Here is a 21,713-nt window from a genome sequence, read left to right on the forward strand (position 1 = left end):
TTTCTGGTCCTAACTACCTAAACTGCTTCTGTCCAAATGATATCCCTAACTGAAGTCCCTAACTGAAGTCCCTAATTCTAACTGAACTCCCTAACTGACTTCCATTTTCCTCTTATATTTCCTTGGTTCCGCCCCTTCTGTTCAACCATTGGTTGTTAAATCAGGGTTCCATTGTGATGGACAGGAGTGGTTACTGACCTGTCCATCACAGCCCCATCTCTAGTTAAGAGGGATCACAAAAGTCCACCTCTCATTTGATAATAAATAAATAAATAAATAAATAAATAAATAAATAAATAAATAAATAAATAAATAAATAAATAAATAAATAAATAAATAAATAAATATCCTATAAAAGACCTTGAATGAACTTTGAAGCTTAAGAGCACAGCTGACTATCTTTAATTGACAGTCCAAGGCTGTCTTGCTGACATATTGCCTGAAATCCTGTTGCAGAGTTACACAAATGAAGCGACTTTTAGACACAAGTTACTGTAAGTTAAGAAATCTCTGTGGACATTATCTGTTGCACACCAAGTTACACAGCTCATTATGCAACATCTAATGTCCAGAACTTATGGCAATTTGCATCGAAAAGTTGCAACATTTGTGTAACTACATAACAAGATTTCAGCGATTGTCAGTAAAGCTAGCAGGACTATTTGTGTCTTTTAGTGGGCTTTAGGGACCCCACAGCATCTGCATATGCTTTCTGCAAAGTTAAAAATATGCACAGATTGTGAAGGGGGAGGGGGATTTTCCAGATGGATTCTGCACTGCTATGGTCCCCTATCTGTAATTCTGGTCTTCACTTTATATAAAGAAGTACAGCTGTGTAGAATAAATCAACAGGACAACGTCTGCAATTTATCAATGCAAACTGTGTAACTTTTAAATGTATGCCCACTAGGATAGGAAATGTTCATGGGATAGCTGTCAGTGGAATAGCCTTCTGATGAGTTATAAAGCGTTGAAGCCTCATGTGAGTCTTTTGTTTTCTTTCAAATAGAAAGATGTGGGTATATGAGGAAAAAAAGAAGAAATGATGATACAGAGAAATATAGTGACAAAATAAGCAACTTACATGGAAGTCAAAATGGGATGACAAAGCAGACGGTTCAGTCTGTGCTGTGCCAGTTTGTAATATATTTTACAAAGTCTAGAATAATGTATCGGCACTTACTTTACACCAGTGGTCCCCAAACTTTTTGAGTCATGAGTCATAACAATGAAGTAATGTGCAACCCCCCCACCACATTTGCATTAATTTTTTTTTTAAAAAAATACTTTCTCAGAAAATAGAGGCTTCTTTCTCCCCCAGAGGGCTTTTTTCTCATACATACACAAACATGCTAACTTTAATATCCCACTCTGAAAGGTCACGGAAGAAATTATTTAACAAGGGCTACAACACATATGAGGCAACCGCAGCCCCCTAAAAACACTTTGCAACCTCTTTGGAGTGTCATTATAGCCAGTTTGGGAAACATCGCTTTATACCATTTTTTAATTTACTTGCTGTGCCTCTGGGCTGAAATGGCAAGCATTTGGGAGACCAGGATAAGGAAAACGGTAGTATGAGATAAAACTCCAACAGCTTGAGCAGAGGCACCACCTGTTGCATGTATTAAACGTTGTGTGCACTTTTTTTTCAGCTCAGCAACATAAGAAAGTATATAATTGGCGAACAGAGGTGGCACAAATCTGCTCAAAGGACACAACTAGAATAGTTAACACCTGTGAATACCCACAGATTCGGTGGCTATATTCTAGCTGGAAATAAGACTGGATGTAGCCAAGAGCACTCTAAAGATGAGGAACAACAAAACTGAAGGTAAATGACACAAGCTGCGAAGGATTCTTGTTAGATTTTACTCACATTTTTACTTACTGTTGTTAAACCCTGACAGACACAAACCCCTGCTGCTCTATTTGAATGTCACCCAAAGATGAACTCTTCCTTCCATCTGCCTATAAATTAAAGCAATGCCCAGAATCTTGCTGGTGTTGGCATAACGTTTGCATAAGTTGCCACAGCTAATTGTGGCTAATTTATGAGGTGCTGGGCTGCCTCTTATTTGGACAGGCATTTGTGACACAGCTCATGACTGAGAAATGCTCAGGCACTTCAGCAGTTACCCAGCATTAGCCATGGCTAGTTCTCCAAACTTTACACCAGGACTACTAAGATTTCAGTCATTGATTTTCCAAGTGGGAGAAGTGCTGTTATTCATAGTTTACACTTAAAAAAATTCTTCCAGGTACTTGGGTATGGTTGAGAAACAGGAGAATGATTAGCAAAGCAGATTTTCAGAATATTCATAGGCTACAATATTAATAGGCTATCACAAACAGCTTTGGAACATAGGGCAGATCAGTGAAATTAAGGATTCAACTTGAAACAGCACAGTAAAAGCAAAATCAGACAGTAAATCACTTGTCAGTTATATATAATACAACTCAGAACTACTGGCACATAATTTTGGGGGAGGGTTGTGAAAATGGTTGCAAAGTAAATAGAAGATGGAAATAAAATGTTTACAAGGTAAACCCATGACCTCCTGAAATGATTTAGCTATTTTTATCATTTTAAAACAGCTGTTGCTACATTACATACTGCACCAAACTCTCTCTCTCTCTCTGTATGTGTGTTAGAAAGTTTCCAGATGACTTGCAAGGACTATTCCCTCTTGAAATAGAATTCACAAGCATGATCTAGAAGGGGGAATGGGAAATATTGCATTTAACCCTAGAAAGCTAGGAGCATGCACAGGGCAGAACTACAACACATTTGAAACAGAATTTTAGATTACCATACCCAGAATCCCCTTGCAGATGTGACTATTGGGTATGGCAGCCAAAAAAACCCAAACCATTTCCCCATTTTTTGAATGGGAGGTATAACAGGACAGTGCACCACCCTTCCTTCTACTTCTGTCAGACATTTGTTCAGAAACTGGAAACCAAATCTGTTCAGAGATTTGAGGGATTCATTTGGTGGAAAAGGAGAAGACTCCCTGACTTTTGAATGCAGGAAGGTTGCAGTACCAATGAAGTGTTTCACAAGGGGGTCTGAGGACTGGCTTCTTTGCTTCCTGCCTTTTAAGCCACACCTCAGGAACAGAATGCTTGGCAGCATAAAGCCCATGCCCTTGCAAATCTAGGCTGCTGCTAAAATGTCATTCTCTGGGGCAATGTATGGAGGAAGCCAGCGCCTTAAATAAGTAGTGCTGATCAGTGTTGCTCAAATTTCTGCTCTTCTTCAATAAACAGTTATTTGCCCCATTATCTTTAGGCAAAATAAACCCCTACATCTGCATGCAGAAATGTTCTGACACTTTGGAACAGATTAAAAAAAACCTTTTCAGATTTAAACAATTGTTCCTGTAGAAGAGTGGTTGGAGAGCAGGGATAAATTACCCCAAATGGGTTAAAAGTGAAAATCCTGGGGGTAATGAGCAGAGCGCTATCCCCTTCCCTCCCAGCCCTACCCCCCTGCAGCCAAACCTCAAATTGTAAGCTACCTCTCCCTGTTACTTCCTCGGTTGCAGCAGGACATTTGTAAATCCTCAGTTCTTTCAGAGATCAGAGAGAAGCCTGCTTGATTGGCTACAGCAGTGGAATAACCCCTGAGCAATCAATCAATCCAGGGCTTTGAATGACTGCTTCCTCTGGAAATGACTGCAAGCAAGCAGGAGGCAGGAAAGGATCAAGTTAACAAGGGGAAGGAGGGAAGGAAGGTGCGAGAGACCGAGGGCTTCATCAACCTTATTTAAATGTATGTAGAAAATGTATGGATGGATGGAGGGTGGGTGGGTGGATGGACGTGTGTGTGAGTGTGAGAGAGAGACTATGGAAAAGGAAACTATGGAAAAGGAAACAGGCAAGGCTTGAATTAAGGCAGGAAAAAGAGTGGAGGGAAGGACGGTGGGTGGGTGGGTGGGTGTGAGAAAGAGAGAGAGAGACTGTCTCAAAACTATGAAAAAAGCAACAGGCAAGGCTTGAATCAAGGCAGGAAAAAAGGGTGGAGGGAGGGTGGGTGGATGTGTGTTTGTGTGTGTGTGTGTGTGTGTGTGAGAGAGAGAGAGTGACTCAAAACTATGAAAAAAGGAACAGGCAAGGCTTGAATTAAGGCAGGAAAAAGAGTGGAGGGAAGGACGGTGGGTGGGTGGATATGTGTGTGTGTGTGTGAGAGAGAGACTGACTCAAAACTATGAAAAAAGGAACAGGCAAGGCTTGAATTGAGGCAGGAAAAAGGGTAGAGGGAGGGTGGGTGGATGTGTGTGTGAGAGAGAGAGACTGACTCAAAACGATGAAAAGAACAGGCAAGGCTTGAAGTAAGGCAGGAAAAAAGGGTGGCTTCATCAAATACTGTATCATTTCCTTCCTTTCAAATCAAGGGGGTAATGTTGGCTTATATAATTATTTGGTGGGGGGGGGTAAAAGGTAAAAAAGTTCCCTGACCCCTGCTGTAGAAGCATTATGTCTTAGTGACTACATTGTTTGTTGCTCACATGTGTGCTTTTCTTAGGATTGCAAATAGACAAGCTTATGCGTGTTCACTTAGGAATAAGTCCTACTGGCCTGAATAGATCTTATTCTGAAATACATGGCTGTAGGATTGCACCATTACTCTCCTACCTTCACAAAGAGGATATAAATATATTCCAATAAATGTAGTATGCATACATGTATATACTGCACATTGTGCTATGTAGTCTCTTATTTTATTTTATTTTATTTATATCCCACCTATCTAGTCAATTAAGACCACTCTAGGCGGCTCTTTGAAGAAATATGGAAGTATGGACTGATACAGGGCTATTTGAGCATTTCAGAGGTGACCATGGTGGCAGCAGTGATGAGGTGGCGTGACAGGAGCAGGTGGACCCTCCACTGGACATAAACTGAAAACTGAAATGCAAACCGGTTCAGTTTTCCATTTGATTCATGGTAGTTCCTGATTCATGGCTAACCATGAGCCACAAATCATCACAAATCACAATTTTTCAGATTTATGCCCATTTCTAATACTAGTAATTTCCACATGCCCTTAGAGTTTTAAGATACACTTAAAATGGAATTAAAAGAGGTATGTGTTTGTCCAGAGAATAAATTTTGGAAAGGTCTCAGTAGCCATATTGCAGTAGTGGTAAGCCTAAGGGCATAGGTTGCACCAAAACTCAAGTTGTCAAAGCCAGATGATGGCAGATAACTAAGAGTAGAAAAGTTGTGGGAGCTGAATGGGGATTTCCAGTGAGAACAAAACAGGAAATGATTTATTTCTTGAATCTTTACTCATAGCTTTTGTCTGGTTATTCTTTCTGATTTTATCTTTGATCATCATTGTTTCCTAGTACAAAACTCCTTCCTCACTTCTTCCCAATCACTGCCCATGGCCAATGATGCTTCATTGCTTAGTTATGAGCAACACATGGCTGCTGTTTGAGGAAACACATAAACTACCTACTTCTCTTTTACGAAACAGAAAGGTGAATAGTCTCCTAATACCATCAGCACTGGATTTCCCTGATGCCACATCATACGTTGATCCCAGCCCGCCCCTTGGCTGGAGGAAAACAAGGCAGCAAAATTGGCAAAAATAGGAGTAGCCTATCAGTAATGGAACACCCAATCCGATGATCTGTCCCTGGGTCTGAGAAAAGAAGCCAGCCAGCTTTCTGAATCATGGTCTTCCCCCTGCCCTTCTGGCAGCTTATCTCTGTATCCAGAAAGCAATTACTGCTGGGATGCATTCATTTTGTTTCATTTTAGTTTTTGCTCAGCAGCTAAATGTCAAAGCTTTTTGTAGATCTCACATTTCACTGCTGTTCCAAAACAGAAAGCAAGCTGCTATAGACTGGTAACAGAATAATATGCCAGGTGTCAAGGTGCTAAGGCAAATGATGGGTAGTTTCTCTTAAGAACAGCTGCACTGAAATACCTGTTTAAATATGGGAAAGACACATTTACTATGAAATTCTGAAAATCTCTCTCTGGTGTGTCTTTGTTTTTCTGTTGCATAACACAGCTTAATTAATCATAGCTGCTACTGATGGGTTGCTCTAATCTCACTCAGTTTTCAGTAGACACAGTATTTTCAAGCATTCGGAAGTTGTTTGCCTACTTTTTCCAAAAAATCATTCCCAGCCCATAATGTTGATCAATACATGTAAACAGTGCAGCATGTGTACTATTAAAGGTAAAGGTTCCCCTTGACATTTAGTCCAGTCGTGTCTGACTCTAGGGCGTGGTGTTCATCCCCGTTTCCAAGTCATAGAGCCAGCGTTTGTCCATAGACAGTTTCTGTGGTCATGTGGGCAGCATGACTAGACACGGACCACCATTACCTCCCCACTATTTATCTACTCGCATTTACATGCTTTCGAACTACTAGATTGGCAGGAGCTGGGACAAGCGATGGGAGCTCACTTCGATCTTATGACTGCTGGTCTTCTGACCTTGCAGCACAGAGTCTTCTTCAGTTTAACCCACAGCACCACCATGTCCCACATGTGTACTATTACCGAATAATAATGGTTCTTCTGCCAGTGCAACTGGAACAAAGTCGGCAGCAACAACAGCAGCAGCAGATTGCTGCTGACTCAATACATCCCTCTGCAATTTTGTGTCTCACACACAATGCACAAAGTCATGGGCCCCCCAAAAGTGAAGAAGGAAGCCTTTCTTCAGCGGCAATCTGCTGGTGTCAATGACTCATTCCAATGGTGTAGGCGGTCTCCACCCAAGAGGTTTTGGCACAGCAACTTAAGAATTGCAATTTTGCTTTAGCTTCATGGCACTCATTCTGTGGCAGCAGCCATGACAGAAATCCACCAGAAAATGCCTTATGGAAGAAGGAAAGGTTTTAAGGTCCAGAGGTGACAGCTTGAAAAGTTCTTTTGCATTTAATGACATTTAGGTGTCACCATTGCTCTGTACAAAAAGAGGGTGCACATTTTTGGAGTGCCTTTTGCATACAGCAATACTTCTTGGCCAATGGCAGATGCACCACCAGGGAGACAGAAGGCGTTTAAGGGGGACAAACAGGTTTGCGGACATGACATTATAGAATAATTCTTTTTGTATAGCGACACCATTTATTTCCAGTAATACCACTGAAATATTTTAATGAAATACTTGATGTTTCACAGTTTCAAAGGCAGTGCAATTCATACTAGAGATGGCCCCGAATCAGAAAATTGGTAGTCCATGATGCTTTATGGTTCGTGGCTATGTTATCACCTCGGACGTAAGCTACTGTATCAGCTAGGCAGTGCGAGCATTCACAGAGGCAGCAATCAGCTCGAGGAATCTGGTTGCACTGCCTTTGCACATGGGCCCACCGCCCAGCTGATAGGTGGGTGCATGTGCAGATGGAGTGTGCCCAGCTTTCCTGCCAGGAGCTTGGTGGCCTGCAGCAGTGGCAGAGGAGATGGAGATAGCAGGATAGGCCGCAGGACGAGGTAGGCAGAGGTGACCAGGGCATCCCGTTTTGGCAAAACAAAATGAAACACAAAGACAAAAAAAAAATGGTGCTTCATTTTGCTTTGGCAAAAGGGGATCACCAAATTGGGTCATGCACTGAACCATGAACCAGCCCAACAGTATTCTCTGTTTCAGCTACTCATGGAGTTAACAATTTGTGTTTGTGTACTCACAACAGTATTACTGCAAATGTTTGTGTCCTTAGAGCTTACCATAAATGATAAATGAAATTACAGAATACCCATACATGTTCTCAGAAAAAAAAATGATCTTTTTGTTTCTGTCATGGTGGGATCTCTGTGGGGGGTGCATCTACCCTGGTGATGAAGCCTTCTCAAGCAGTGAAATACTGGTGGCCAGCACATGCATCACTCCTTTCACCAGCTCCTGCCATGGGCAGCCACTATGACAGCCAGCCCTCATGCTCTATAGAAAAGAGAAACACTTCCTGTCCCCTAGCTATGGGCAGTTGGTAGCAGCAGTGACAAAATTGGTCTCTTTCCTGATGAGAAGGAGGAGCAGAAAGGCAGCACTGTTACCCTACATTCTATCCCAGGACGAAGTGTCAAGGACCTCTGAGAGCCAGGTGTTTGAAGACATAGCCAGCTCTGGGGAGAGCCAACTTGTGATAGGAGGCCTGCGGCCTCCTCTGGTGGTGGGGATGGGAGGGGAGTGCATGTGCATGCAGCCATTGTCATAGCTGCCACCTGCTGCCACAGCATTTGTCACCATCTTTCCCCTTTATATTTGTCCTGGAAGAGGTGGAAACATCTGCACGGCCTTTCTCATTCTCTTCCTCCACTGGAGGGAACTGTTGCTTTTGCCACCACTAAACATGGGAACTTTGGATTTATATACCAGGGGATACAAATTCAAAGCTTGGCACCATGGAGCCCTAGTCGATGCTCTCTTTTCCTTGGCCTAGGCCAAAGCTCTCTCTACAGCATTGCCCAACCCTTATACAGGCAATGTGTGAAGAAACTGAAAGGATTGCTCTGTGCAGTGGATTATTGTTGCTGTTTAAATTCTCTCTTGCTCAAAAGTAATGCATCATTTCATTCCCTTCAGGCAGAACAATTTCCCCAAAGCTAAAGCTAATTACACAAGATTTATCTATATGAAAACATGAGGATTAAGCACATGGGTGGGGGGGAGAGCTAAAATGTATTTTAGTTGCTCTGTTTAGCAAAAAGGAGGCAAAGAAAAGAGAGGTAGTCTAGAAATTAAGTAAAAACAAGAAAGAAGAGGGGAGCATAATTAGTATTGCATTTATTCTTTTATCCTATCCTGACAGAGATGCAGCTAAAGGGTAGGAGAGAAAGAGAAAAGAAGTGTGATGAAAGAATAAATTGATTGTGTGCTATTTTATTAACAACTACAGCTAGTCCCATATGGCACAAATTGCTTTCGATAATCCCATCTCCTTTACTAAGTAGATATTCGTTTCTTTTTGCTAATTCATCTGCAAGCTCACAGTGAAAATAAGGCAAAGGTTCCTCCTCCTCTAATTTAAGCCAGTTCTATTAACTCACCAAGAGGGTGCCTTCACCCAATTCCCTTCCTTCTTGAGGGGCAAGCAAGGGCTGCCTAGTACTTCCTTGGAGGGCTGGTTTTACCCTGGCATATCCAGTTGCTGATTTGTATTGAAGCACGATCCTAGAGTCTTCTATGTCTTTTGCATTCACTGTTTTCACTGAGAAATGAAAGGCTCTGCACTAGCAGGAGAACCTTATTGTATGTGGAAGCCCTTGCTCTTCCCTGCCCCACCCAATAGTAGTACATTTTATAATCTAGTGTTGTGTAGGGTAGGATGCAAAGGGAAATGGCATCAATTTAGGCACAAATGTACAGTACTGATGTTTCATTTGTGGGTAAGTACTCTACACACCCAATCCAGTTGTTATGCCCAAGTAGAGAAAGCCCATTAAATCTTATTATTTTATTTTATTTTATTTTATTTATATCCCGCCTATCTAGTCGCGGTGGACTACTCTAGGCGGCCAACAACAAATCTGTTGGATTTAAGAAGACTTCACTAACACAGCCATGATTTCTAGGAACTACAGTCCAATTCTGGGAATTATAGCCTAAGACTACCAGGAATGGTTGGAAATCACTGCTTTTTACAGAACCAGTTATCTACTGCCAGTTACACTTTTTTCACCACAATACTGTAAGAAGAGTTCACTGAAAGTACAGGTGGTGCAGAGCTGGCTCGTAGCCTTGCTATAACTTCCCATGTAACTAGTGACATCATAGCAACCAATTTGCATTGAGTTCAGTTCAGAAGAAGTCTCCAGCCAGTGAAAAAGTACTGCCTTCAGCCTTCCTTGGGTAATAATTGAGCAACAATGCTATTTGGAATGAAATTACAAGCCAAAAGTCTCTGTGTCAGAAGATGGAAAGATCTGCATGTCCTCTCAAGCAAAGGTTTCTGTACAGAAGGCCCAACCTACTGCTTGAGGGTCTAGCTGAACAGTCAGTGTGTGTAGACATGGGTCTGAGGCTTTTTTAAAAAAAATCTCTGTTGCTCAAAGCCATTTACAGAGCTCATTGAATTGCGTCTTTTCTGTCTCTGGTTTATGGTCCAAAGCTTACTTTTTGTGCATGCTTCTTCAGAAATTAATAAAGCTATGTTCCATGATGCTTGGCTAGTCCTTTCCTCAAGACTCCTGGGCACATGAGGAAATGAATCATTAATTTTCTTTGAAGAAAATCCGTAGAGTCGTTGAGAGATAAAGGCACAGGGGAGTGCCAGGTCCAACAGACTGTGTTAGCTATGATTGACACATTTCACTATTCATGGGGGTGGGCAGGCTTGGAGTTGATCCCCCACAGATATGGGGGGTTCCTACTGTATATTCAATGTGCAATCAACAGAACTGTCTACTTTAGAGAACCAGTGAGCATTTTCTTGTATTTTTTCCAACAACTGTTGGTAATGGTAATAGCAGTTCATTAGTAACAAGGAATGGAAGAAGTAACTCTTGCAAATGGGGTAACAGTAACTGAAATGTTCTCCTGGTGATTATAAGTAATTGAACAAGTTCCTTTTAAAAAGCTCTGCGTATCATATGTATATGGGCCATGTTGACTGAGGGATTCTAGGAATTACAGCCCTATAAAATACCTTTTCCAAATTTATTCTGTGAACGGGGCGAATCAGGTTGTGACAGAATCCCTTATGGTCTGTTCCTGCAGGTACCTTTAGAGTGAGGGGGAAAAATCAGTTTAAACTGATGCATAAATATACTTATGTGCTTACAAGTGAATTTTGTCCTATGATGGTCCTCTCAGTGTTTTCTAGATATAAAGCACTCAGAAGTGATTTACTATTCCCTCCTCCTGATGGCCTTCTGGGACTGTACAGCTTGTCCAAGGTCATATAGGTGGCAGGACACAACTCCACCAGTCACACATGCTACTGATGATCTTGGCTGACCCTTTCCCAGAGGACATAGTGTGGTTTTGAGCTCCTGGTCCTTGGCACAGTGTTTCAACACACTATGCTATGGCATCTGCTCTGCAAAACTAGACACTGTACAAGTTTATTTTAAAACCTAAACTCTTCAGTTTATTATATTTTTATTACTGCTGTATTACTTCTGCGTTATTTTGCACCCATGGGGTTCCTCCATCTGCTTCTTATATATATGCATTCATCTTTATTTAATGTGACTTTATTTTATTTGTCATTCTATATACATACTAAAGATTTTTAGTAAAGTGAAAAAGTAATACCCCTTGATTTGTTTTTTGTTTGTTTGCTTGCTTGCTTTACAAATAGGACTAGATAGGACTAGATTCTAGAAGAAAACTGCATTCCAGCTACTTGATCATTGCATAAGAGTGCAGTGATGTTATTGTGCAGCAGAGCAAATAAACATTCTACAAGATGTTTTTAAAAGGGGGGCAGTCCAAACAAAAAAAAAATCATAGCTCTGAAAATTTGTATCAACACAAAGTTGGACATAGATGTAACAGACAGATTTATCTCACTCTGTGCAAAATCTGGGAATGTTTTGGGTAAAGAGTTTTTGAGTTTGTATTTTTTTTAAAGGTAAAGCTGTTTTACCCCCACCCCTGTTCAGATATAGCCAACCTCAAACAACCCTAGATTTAAAACAGATCGGAAAATTTGAAAAGACCAATCTTGTTTACCTTTAAAGACAATGATTGGGCAGACCCGCTTCTTTTATTTGGAAGAAATCCTGGCTGCAGGGGCTGAAATATTAATCCTCAAAAAAGGTATTTCAAAGGGGTAAAACAATGATGTTTATAAACTGAGCATGTGCAGAACAGGTTTATCAGCAAGAACATTCCAGAGTAGATACATTAGATACATTGTTGCAGATTTGTGGGCTGGGAAGGGAGATGTTTGGAGGGCAATCAAAGATGGAGAAACAGTCAAGACACAGCTTTTCTTTGAAGATTTAAAAACAAGGCTGACTTTAAAGAGAGTAACGGAGTGGCAGTCTTACAGATAGGGATGTCATGCCATGTCTCTCCAAGGAATTAGCATACACTTTTGTAAGAAATATTCAAAGTCTCTGTGTTACAAGATGATCTACAGCAGGGGTCCCCAACCCCCAGTCTGCAGCCTGCTGCTGGTCTGTGGGCTTCACAGGACTGGGCCATGGAGACAGAGCTCCCCCCCATGCATGCATGGTGGTTGTGGCGCAGTTGCACGCATGTGCGGGTGAGCAGATCCATTTGCAGGTTGGCTTGGTGCACTCGCGTGCATGTGCATGTGCTCACCCCACTCACCTGTGAGCATGCCACACCATCCACACATGTGTGTGAGCAAGCACCTATCTGCGAGCATGCCACACTCACCTGCGCATGAGCGCCAGCATGCCACGCCCATCCATGAATGTGCCATGCCCACCTGCAAGTGCAGGGGACGTTCCCGCCCCCCACGCACAACCCCCCAACTGGTCCATGGTTCCAAAAAGGTTGGAGACCAATGGTCTAGGATATCCTTTTGTGCTCACTACCATTCACATTTGCCTAAAAGCAGCCCTGACAATTGCTTTGTGTTTGGGAGAGAAATAGTCAACTAATGAAAAAAAGGATTTGGTTTCTGGGTTGATCCCTTGCTTGGTTGACTCCCATTTATGAATGGGAGTGAGCACAAGAGAGTATCTGGTAGACTATCTTGACTGCTGCTATTGGTGTTGTCAATATCCAAGCTGCCCTTATATATAGCTTGAGATCCTTTTCCTGCTGGCAATATGGGCAGGATATATCTATTTATTTCATGGATACAGAAGCACAATATCCCACATTCATAAAATGGAGGTTTTTCAACTAATTGAATATAACTGCAGGGTTCTCCCCTTTAGCCTATAGCTGCACTCAGAATCCCTGTAAGCTTGTGAGCTGGAGGTTATAAACTGAATGAGGGTGTGTCTAGATGTGAACAAGCCTGTCCCCAGAAAGTCAGGCTTCTGTCATGGACTACTGATTTTTTAGATCTGAGGGACAAATCTCTATGTAGTAACACTATAAGTGAATATGGATGTCTCACAAAGGATTAGTGGAAGAGAGAAGAGACTGGTGGAAGAAATAGGTCTGTTCGCTTGAGGCTCATGATTTGTGGAGTTCCGCAGGGTTCGACCCTCTCTCCAATGCTGTTTAATATCTATATGAGGCCGCTGGATGGGGTTATCAGGGGGCGTGGGGCATTGTGCCATCAGTATGCTGATGAAACTCAGCTCTACATTTCCTTTTCTCCAACCACAGTGGATGCCATTCTGTCCCTTCAGTGCTGCTAGGAGACTGTACTGCAATAGATGCTGGAAAATGGACTGAGGCTGAACCCGAACAAGACAGAGGTCCTTAGGGTGGGTGGCCTCACCATAAGTGGTTTGGGAAACTCCCTCTCTTTTGCAGGGGGTGACTCTTACTGCGAAGAGTGAGGTTCACAGCTTGGGGGTCCATCTGGACCCGGCACTCACCATGGAAACTCAGGTGGTGTCAGTGGTCCATTCTGCCTATTTCCATCTATGGCGGATTGCCCAGCTGCATCCCTATCTTGATGTTGGGGCACTCACCACTCTGGTCCATGCACTCGTAATCTCAAGATTAAACCACTGTAATGCACTCTACGTGGGGCTACCTTTGAGATTGATGTGGAAACTCCAAATGGTGCAGAATGAGGGAGCCAGACTTCTCAGTGGAGTGAGGAAACACCAACATATCACTCCCACCCTGGCTGCCTTGCATTGGTTGCCCGTACACTTCCACATTGGTTTCCAAAGTTTTAATGATTACATATGAAGCTCTAAACCAGTGGTTCTTAACCTTGGGTTACTCAGGTGTTTTTGGACTGCAACTCCCAGAAGCCTTCATCACCAACTGTGCTGGCTGAGATTTCTGGGAGTTGCAGTTCAAAAACACCTGAGTAACCCAAGGTTAAGAACCACTGCTCTAAACAGTTTAGGACCTCAATACTTGATGGAACGCCTCCTCCCACCTAGATCTACCCATACCACTCAATCCGGTCAGGAGGGGTGACTGAGGAGCCTAACGCCGAGGGAGCCCCGGAAAGAAAAAACAAGACACCGGGCCTTCTCGGCTGTGGCTCCTTCTCTTTGGAAACAGATCTTCCGAGATCTGTTTGGCCCCGTCACTGGGCATTTTTAAAAACCAACTTAAGACCTGGTTATTCAAACAGGCCTTCCCACCAGGCACTACTTAAATTCCTTCTCCACATCTTGAACTATTGTTTTCATCGTATAATGCTGTAAAACTGTTATTATATATTAACTGTTTTTATCTTGTCTGTTGTGAGCCGCCCAGAGTAGACAATGTCTAGATGAGCGGCATATAAGTGCAATAAATAAATAAAATTACAGTACGTGTGAAAAATATTTAGGGTTCTTAACAGAGCATAAGCTAAATACGAGTTAACAGTGTGATACAGCACCAAAAAAGGCAAACACAGTGCTAGGCTGCGTTAACAGAATTACAGATCAAGGAAAGTAATAGTATCTTTCTATTCTATTGTGGTCAGACTTTGCCTGGAATAATGTATTCAGTTCTGGGAACTGCAGTTTAAGAAAGATATTGGCAAGTTAGAATATATCAACATAGTGAAATGTCTGGAAACCAAGCCCTGTGAGGAATGGGTGAGGCAGCTGGATATTTTTAGCTTGGAAAAGATAAAGCTAAGAAGTGATATTATTGTTGTTGTTTAGTTGTTTAATTGTGTCCAGCTCTTTGTGACCCCATGGACCAGAGCACGTCAGGCTCTCCTGTCTTCCACTGCCTCCCGGAGTTGGATCAAATTCATGTTGGTAGCTTTGATGACACTGTCCAACCATCTCATCCTTTGTCATCCCCTTCTCCTCCTGCCTTCACACTTTCCCAGCATCAGGGTCTTTTCCAGGGTGTCTTGTCTTCTCATGAGATGGCCAAAGTACTGGAGCCTCAGTTTCAGGATCTGTCCTTCCAGTGATATGATAGCCATCTTTATTTATTAGAAAGGATATCATGAAAGACAGAGCCAGAAAGACCCAAATCGGATTGAGATAACAAAAAAGGAGATTTTAAAAAATATGTTAGAACTTATAACATTGGATATCAGTGGAGGGGAGGTTTTTAGGACCTAAAAGGATTCTCTCATTTCTCACAATCTAATTAACAAAGTTTTGCACCGCTGGCTTGCCAGTCCCCTCTTCCTCTTTGTCCTACTTGCTATTCTTTCTCTCTGACCATCAACCAGAGCCGGTATGTAAATTCTGCTCCTGACTCCTGACCATGCTATTGCAGTGGTGGACTGAGCTTCCCACACAGTTAGGACTGCAATTTGTTTCTTCTAACTTTTTTCCACTCTTTTGATTGTAACTGAAGATCAACTGTCAGTAAAAACATTTTTTTCTTTTTACTTAAACTACTTGCACAGTGATTTTTTTCTCTTTCATATAAAAAGGGCAAGTGAAAACAAAAGGGCTGTGCAGAAGCTGGATTTTTTACCTGTTCTCGGCTACACAGTTCCCCTGAGCTGTAGCTGCTTTCTCTGCATTTTATACTCTGATAATGATAAGAGAATGACCTATTTTCACAACAGAATAAACATTATGAACATCTTGATGGTAAGAGTTCTGGGAATGGAGGGTTGTGGAAACCCCCCTTCACTGAGGGTTTTTAAAAAAGCATTTGGATAGCCATCTATCAGGTGTGCATCAGATCTGTATTCCCTGCTTCATTGGGAGGAGTGAACCTCATTGGGGAAGATTCCCTCTAAGGTGTGCACAACTGTGCACAACTCTGCCTCCCTCTGTGCAGCTTTCCTCCTCCTCCATACAGGGATAATTTTCAGCCCCTTTGGTTCTGGTCATGATGGAACCTCACATGGGGGGGGGCGGAGTTGCACACACATGCAGGCGTGAAGTCATGAGAGAATGAGGTGGGGCCAAGCTCTGTGGGGCTGCAAATTAGAGGGTATATTGGGCCCTTTCCAGCTGCACTATTTTATAATTCTATGATCCTATATAACCATCTTCAGCTAGTTATGTTTGCCTTTCCCCCACACAAACACTTCAGAGTCATTGGAAACAGATCATTTCATATATATCAAATATGTTGGCTTTTCTATGCTGAAAATATTATTCCATCAACATTTAGTGGTTTTTCCCCTCGGGAAACAGGGATGAACAGCTTTAGATGTGATACAGTGCCATCTTGAACTGATATTGTCAAAGTCGCAGAATACTTTGTTCTATTGCATTCCCACAGAGATATACAGTTTTTAAAAAGGCATATTGTGTCTTCTAAAATGTTTGCACACTGAGCAACCATCTTTTATCTCTGTATTCTCCAGTGCTTTCACAGAACATGCAGAGATAAGGAATAAATGCTTGGCTGATTAGGATACAGCAGCTTCCTCTCTTACTTGAATTATGACTGCACGTGAGTGCAGCTATGTTGTTCTGCAGCGCAGCAAATCAACATTCTACATGACAATTATAAAATAGGAACAGCCCAAACAAAAAATTAGAACTTTGAAGCTGGAATTCAGATCAGGAACACATTTGGCACAAATGTAGCAAATAGTATGCTCTTGCTCTGTGCCAAGGATGGAAAGGTTTGGGCAAAGTGTTCTCAAGTTACGATATTTTAAAAGTAAAACAGTTTTGCTCCCACCTCCAGGCAGAAACAAGTGACTCTAAACATCCCAAGATTTAAAACAGGTCATATAATTTGGAAAATAAAACAGAAAACAAACAAACAAAAAATAAAACAATACTGCTTTTCTTGAAAGTGAATGGTTTCCCACCTGCTTTTTTTTTTTTAAAAAAAGAACCCAGGCTGCAGGGGTTTTTTGATCTTCAAAAAAGGCCTTTCAAACAGGAAAAACGGCAATTTAGTTACAAACTGAGCATGCATGGACCAGGCCTACAAGCAAGAACATTCTAACATAGATTGATTATTGCAGCTTCATAGGCCAGGAAAGGAGATGTTTGTGTGGCAATGAAAGGTCACAGAAACTGTAAAAAGACAGGGTGGTTTTTTTAAGTCAAAAAAAGAAAAGAAAAGAAAACAAATTAGGCTTGCTTTAAATAAAATAATGGAGTGACAGTTCTACAGAAAAGGGCATGTATCTCCAGAAAATTAGCATACAATTTCATAAGGCATATTCAAAGTATTTCTACATTATGAAAGCACAGGACCATTGTGATTGTCTAACCCTGAATATGGTACTTTCAGTAAATGTTTCTGAGACCACGGTCCTGACACAAGTCTTCAAAGGGGGAAGCAGCTCCTGATCTGGGGCAATCTGAACAGTTGTCCCTGCCAGACAGGACCCTTTTAGCTGATTATCAGGAGGAAAACTTTTTAACTGTATTGTGGCCAAATAGACATTCATGCTGGCAAAGGGATTCTCTGAAAAATCAGGAAAAGGCCATATGGTCCTGGAAACAATACACATGCAGGAACAGATGATACCTTTATTTGTCCTTTAAGAATATTCAAACAAACAGCAAGCTTTTTTCCCCCAACAACAAATCATCTTCTTCAAGGCTGTGCACCAAGTTCCTGTTGGTAGTTCCAATATTAAATGCTGTTATTAAAGTCCAAAAGTTGCATGGCTGATGGTGAGGCCAGTTTAGTTTCTTAGTTGGAGAAGGATGCAGTTTGCAAGGATGCCAGGATTTGCAGAGGGGAGCCTGAATATTGACAACACCAATGGCAGCAGTCAAGATAGTCTATAGAATATCCTCTTGTGCTTATATTTTATGGTCTTATATATTGCATTTACAAATCTATACGGTTGATCTATTATTGTTCTGTTCTCATTAGCTTATTCATTTTTTCTTATATTTCTCTCGCCATTCCTTCCATTTTTGCTGAATTCCTCTGTTTGGTTGAAAGAGATCTAACACTGGATATTGCCCATAGAATTTAGTTATCTACTCAAAATTTCATTTTGCTTTTATGAGATTATTTTGTTTGCTACTTTAATGAGTGGCTACATAATTTCCAGAAGACAAATTTCTCATTTTTTGTGTGTGATTTATAGAGGAAGCAATACTAGAAAACCACACACAATTAGAATCAGATGTGCTCATTCCTCAGTATGCTTCGATTTTTAAGCATCTTAAAATGTGGTATTTAATGCCACATTTATATTTCAATTCCATTCTTCAAAAACAAACAAACAAACAAACAGTTTAGGAATGTGGGATAATGGTGATTATAAGATATATATTCAAATGCAGCTAGAGGAGAGAACTTCTGACTTTTCAATAATCGGTGCTTGTGTTTATTTTTCCATGTTTGAGGCACACATCTCTTTAAGAGCTTGGATAAAATCTATCTATTCTCTCCATCTGTTAGACTTAGCATTATAGGAATATGCTAACTGTGACATTATATCTATGAATATCAAAGATTCCTCTAACAGAAAACTATTATTAATCATAATTTCTCAGCAATCATAATTTATGAGCAATCACAACACACAGTCATGTCATATGCCTTAGAGATGCATAATCTGCATCCCATTTCCAATATCCACCTGAACATTTGGCCTTTCTTGCCTTTTTATCCGGCCAGTGCATGTGCACATGCATGCATGCGGGATTGTGGGCATCTGGACGGGTACGTGGGCCCATTCCTTTGGCCCTTGAAAATGTGGAAAATATATTATATGGCCCTCATGGTGAAAAGTTTGGAGACCCCTGATCTAAGGAAACAGAAAGCATCAGATTTTCTCTCCCCCCTCCATTTTCAAAGCTATATGCAAGTAAATGTGGATGACTAAAATGCATATATTTGAAAAATGAGCACAGAAATGCTAATAGTAGTAGTAGCCCATAGACAAGGCCTATATAGATCTTTTTAGTGCTTTTAGGTTGATTTTATGTTTCCTAATTTAAATAATGTTGCTTACTTTTGCTGGTCAATGACCATAATAAAACATTTACATTTCCCCCTGAAAATAAGACTTAACCTGAAAATAAGCCCTAGTATGATTTTTCAAGATGCTCATAATATAAACCCTACCCCAAAAATAAGCCCCAGTTAAGTGAAACCCTGCCTTCCACCATTTTGAAGAAGATACATGAAAAAAAAAATCCCCTGAAAATAAGCCCTAATGCGTTTTTAGGAGCAAAAATTAATATAAGACGCTGTCTTATTCTTGAATGGTATTTTATTATTATTATTATTATTATTATTATTATTATTATTATTATTATTATTATTATTATTATTATTATTATTATTATTATTATTATTATTAGCTACTAGTGGTAGGAACAATGATTTGACATGCATATGTTAAGAACAGTGGCCTATTCCCTGTTCAGTTTTTGTGTGAGCTTGGAGGCTCAACTGTGAAAGGTGGCGTAGCAATCTAACATGCAGAATTGACATTTCATCAGATTGCTTGGCACAGGAGACTTCCACCGTCAGAATTCTTGATTAGAGGTGGGCATAAACTGCTGGTTCGGAAGTTTGTCCTGTTTTTTTTTTTCTTGCCACAAGAGGTCTTCAGTGGTTTGGTGCCCCATCCCTTCTGGGAGCATCTTGGCTTCCCTGCCCACCTCCTGCAGGTGCTGCCTCTGAGTTGGGCGGGGCAGGATTCCGAACCACCAAACACTTGTCACAGCGGGAAACAACCCGGGATGATTCATGCCTATCTCTATTCCAGAGCATGAACAGTACTGTATTTACACTGGAGCAAGGCCATACCACACCATGCATGAATTTCTGTGCTGGGACTGAAAACAGTCTCTCAACCGAATACAAAACAAGGGCAGGAAGAAAGGCAGATGGAATTCAGAGTAAGAAAGTGCAGATGGGTGAGCCTTCACATCTCTACTCTAAATTTACCAGATCCTGGCAAACATTTTAAACAATATTTGAAGGTTTAAATTTCTCTAAATTTCTCTAAAGGTAACAGTTAATCCCGATATAGAAGATACTTCGATGCTCAGAACGAATGGCTCAAAAATAGGCACCAAAAGGCATTGCAAACTGCAACTGCAGCCTTTTCTCAGTGTCACGTCAAGAATATTTAGAAGTGGTTAGTTATTAGCTGTTCATATAAATCAGACATTCAGCCAACTTCTTCCATAAAAACCCTGCTTCTCTATTTTCAAGTTGGATCACCACAGAAGATTCGTTTAACCCCCCTGGATCAAACTTTAATTGTTGAAATAGTACAGAGCAAAGTTTCCCTAGCTAAAGTTATTGCAAGTACGTAGAGGCACTTTTTGACATACTAGTAGCACTTTCCTGAAGAAAGGCATCAGATAGGTTGATTTGAAAAACCTTGTTGGGGCATTCAGGTGGAAAGTGTGGAAAGACTGATAAGGAAGCTCTGTCAAATCACAGAAATGCTGTAAATGCATTTCGTTTCACGTACTTGTACCACCCATAGACTTCCATGTTGAACACTACAGGACTTCTGGGTGAAATGGAGACAAGAGGACAGGGCTTGCCAGCATCCCCACATCCCTACCATTCATTCAGCCTACATGCTTTCAGGCTGAACACGGCGGGGGGGAATACTTCCCATTATAGTAAAGACTAAGATCTAGAAAACGAGGTGAACATAAAAGATTGACCACCTGAAACATTTCCAAAATACACTCTTAAATTTACAAATATTTGTAAGCATATTTCTAGAGAAAATATAAAGGCATGCCACAAAGGGCATAAAGATTCCATGACAAAATGGTCATTCTGAGTAAGTTAATTTCAGCTACGGTCTGAGGTAAAATCATCTCCTTCTCTCTCTAAATCAAGAAATATTTCTTGCCAACCATGTGCTCATGTTCAGTTTCATTATTTGAGAATATCCTTGGGGAACAATATACCAGGATATGTAATAAAATCCGAGCATTGACTAAATAGCTAACTAGCAAATAATCTTGATGATTTAACAGCATCTACAGGCCTATTGTTGAATTTATCCCAACTGACAGTACAACCAGAAAGTGCCCTGAAACTACAGATTTGCTTTCTATGTTCTTTTAGACTTAGGTCTGCTAATAAATATGATGTTGTTTAGTCATTAAGTGGTGTCCAACTCTTTGTGACCCCATGGACCAGAGCATGCCGGGCCCTCCTGTCTTCCACTGCCTCCTGGAGCTGGGCGAAATTCATGTTGGTAACTTCAATCTGCAGTGATCATGGAGCTCAAGAAAGCAAAATCTGTCACTGCCTCCATATCTTCCCCTTCTGTTTGCCAGGAGGTGATGGGTCCAGTGGCCATGATCTTAGTTTTTTTGATGATGTGCTTCAGACCGTTTTCTGCACTCTCCTCTTTCACCCTCATTACAAGGTTCTTTAATTCCTCCTCACTTTCTGCCAGCAGAGTGGTATCATCTGCATATCTGAGGTTGTTGATATTTCTTCTGGCAATCTTAATTCCGGTTTGGGATTCATCCAGTCCAGCCTTTCGCATGATGTATTCTGCATATAAGTTAAATAAGCAGGGAGACAATATACAGCCTTGTCATACTCCTTTCCTAATTTTGAACCAATCAGTTGTTCCATATCCCATTTCTTTAAGGATTTGTCATAGTTTGTTATGGTCCACACAGTCAAAGGCTTCTGCATAGTCAATGAAGCAGAAGTAGATATTTTTCTGGAACTCTCTGGCTTTCTCCATAATCTAGCACATGTTAGCAATTTGGTCTCTAGTTCCTCTGCCCCTTCGAAATCCAGCTTGTACGTCTGGGAGTTCTCGGTCCACATACTGCTGA

This window comes from Pogona vitticeps, chromosome 2, assembly GCF_051106095.1.
Source record: "Pogona vitticeps strain Pit_001003342236 chromosome 2, PviZW2.1, whole genome shotgun sequence".
Taxonomy (NCBI): Eukaryota; Metazoa; Chordata; class Lepidosauria; order Squamata; family Agamidae; genus Pogona; species Pogona vitticeps.